The sequence below is a fragment of the Hipposideros armiger genome, unplaced genomic scaffold (genome assembly GCF_001890085.2).
Source record: "Hipposideros armiger isolate ML-2016 unplaced genomic scaffold, ASM189008v1 scaffold_325, whole genome shotgun sequence".
Lineage (NCBI taxonomy): Eukaryota > Metazoa > Chordata > Mammalia > Chiroptera > Hipposideridae > Hipposideros > Hipposideros armiger.
In genome coordinates this window covers 1,043,112-1,046,194 of record NW_017731675.1, presented here as the reverse complement: position 1 = coordinate 1,046,194, position 3,083 = coordinate 1,043,112, and positions in this window count along the sequence as shown.

Sequence of the window (3,083 nt, the reverse complement as noted above, 5' to 3'; positions counted from 1 at the left end):
TCAGTCCCCCAGCATTAGGCACAGCATTCTATTTTTATTTCAGTTTTGCATCAAATAGCATATCCATTAATATCCTCAGAGTATATTTACATTTAATTTGATCTCTAAATTTACTTTGGCATCTGTTTCCAAACTTATTGTACTCAAGTTGATATCACTGTTAATGATTGTGTATTACTCTACTTGGGCTGCCATAACAAATAATCACAGGCTGTGTGGCTTAAACAACAGACATTTATTTTCTCACAGTCTTGGAGGCTAGAAGACCCAGATTAACGGGCTGGAAGATCCATTTTTTGCTGAGACCTCTTTTTCTGGCTTGTAGATGGCTGCCTTCTTGCTGTGTCCCCAGAGAACCTTTATTCTGTGCACATATGGAGAGAGATAGAGATAGAGATAGAGATAGAGAGAGAGAGAGAGAGAGAGAGAGAGAGAGAGAGAGAGAGAGAGAGACAGAAATTGAGAGAGACAGAAATAGAGAGAGAGAGAAACTCTCTGGTGTATCTTTCTCCTCTTATAAGGATACCAGTCCTATTGGATTAGAGCCTTACCCTTATGACTTCTTTTAACTTAATTACCTCCAAGACCTTATCTCCAAATCCATTGAGAGTTCGGGGTTTCAACATATGGATTTGGCTCCTACCAGAGTCACAAGGGAATCTTTCTTGGTTCTTCACCATGAGATCCTAGTACAGATCCTGAGGGCAAAACTTGTGCAAGTGTGAGGAACTCCCTAAGACTGCAGCTTCCAGGAGTTTTTCATTCTCATGCTCAGCCTCCTGCAGTTCACCAAATTACCATTTAATTGTTCCTACCAATTTGTGGCTCCAGCAGCTTCTGGTCCTTTTAAGCAGATCTCACTTATGACTCTCTGTATTTTCCTGTTCAACTTTTGGGGTGACAGTTAGCTCTGAGGCCTCAGTTCTCTGATGGGCTTAAAAAAAAGTCACTGATTTTTAGCTTATTCAGATTTTTCTTATTATAAGAATGAAAGTGGCAACTTCCAATCTATTTACATGTCAGAGCTGAAATCTGCATTCTCATATTTTTCTTTTAAAGATTTATGTGGCCAGATGTTTACCCAGGCTCTCAATATAAACATCTGTAGCTAATATTTAGACAATTTAAGAAAATGCTAATAATTCTCTTGATGTACTCAGAGCAAATAGCCATCTTTGGTTGCGGTAGTTGATTCAATTGTATGTGGTCATTATAGGTGGCAACTTCTGAGTTCATGTTAGAAATACTTTTGTTCATGAATATTTGAGAGTTCATGTAGTTTAACTGGTCTCATAAATATCCAAGTTAAAATTTCAAAATATGTATTCAGATGGCAGCTATGGTAGGCAGTATCTGAAATTATCCCCCATGATTCCCACCAGGCTGGTGTACATACCCATATAACATAGTCTAAATTTGTCCTTACCATGTTCCTGCTTAAAATAAAGAATCTACAGTTTAACTTTTTTCTCTTTCTGCACTTGCAGTGACTCTTTTTCTGCCTCTTTTTAACTCTTCATCTCTGGGATCCCAGGTGTCATGGCCACCTTTACATTCTGGGGGAATTCTTTGGGTTTCACTTGCTTTATTCTTTCTCACTCACTTATCTCTTATGTGATTATCCTGTGAGTAATCAAAGATTCATGATATCTGGTATGAAACACTTCTCTTTTGTTCATGCTGTTTTTATGTTTTACTGATTCATCGTTCTCTTTGAACCATTCTCTTTGGTCCCTTTTCTTGTCCAGTGGATGCAGTTTAAGATTGGCAGTTATATTTTCTATAATAACGAGTTGGGTTTTTTAGTATGATTTCTGTTGTTTTGTATGACTGCTATGCTCATATATAATTCTTTCATAAATAACACTTTAAAAGCCATGAACTTAATGCTAAATATAAATGAGAAAATAGAAGGTCCTCGAGTAGCTAAAAAAAAAAAAAGAAAAAAAAATTTCTGACTCTTCATCTGAAATAATTTAATTCAGTTAAAAGACTCACTCCATTTTTCAATGGAGAAAAGCCAATAAGCAAAAATATGAATATCTCTTTGATGCCTTTTAAAATAAGTGAGATCTTTTTTACATCTGTAAATATTCATTTTTTTAATATAAAATAAATACATTTTCTTCCAACAAAATCTGCTTTGGGTTTTTATCTAAGTTCTTACTGAAGTGGCTCTTACTTAAACAGTTTTCCATTTCACAGTTCTTTCTTTTATACACAAATTGATTTATAATAAAATAATTGGATTAATTTTGTGACTAGGGAAATCAGCATTCTTTTCCACTTGTTGTCAGGTAACATAAAAAGAAAATAAGTTTATAGAGGAATCTTACATTAAAAATCTTCTATTTACCACCTTTGAATTTACATTACTACTTCATAGGTTATTTTGAACTCAGTATTCAAGTATCTGGTTTGGAAACCAATTGTCAGCGTCTTAAAGAATTTCCTTTTTCAAAGCTATGGCATTAAATGACTTTTCTGAGATGGATATGCCAACAAATATAATCTGTGAAGTAAAACTTAAACTGACTTTAACATTGAACTTTTGATTTTGGAAAAAAATAGTAAATATAATAAATATGTTATTTAAATCAGAATTCTGAGAAGGAATTGGAGGTTGCAAACTAGAGAGGAATTATTTTTATGCATCATTATTATATTGATGCTAATATACTCTTTAGATATTTAATTTAATATTAAAGCTTTGTTCAGACATATTTAAAGTTGATAAAAAATAAATATGACTATTGTATCATTTTATTATATTGTTACATTAAATATGAGCACCTGTATTTTACCTATTTAACAGTCATGATATTTTGCAAACATTTTCACTTGGTACTATATCCTCTAAATTCTAATGTGCTATCAGTAGGGGGCATGTTATCATCTATTTTACTAAACTACCATGAACATAAAAAGATTGTTTAAACTGCAAGCATAAATGAAATAAATCTAATCAAGGAAGTTTCCTACTGACAAATTTGGATCAATTTGGAATATTTGCACATGTATGATTGTTATATTTACTCCTAAGAATAAAAGAACCAGCAGAGTTGTAGACCGAAAAGTCTAAA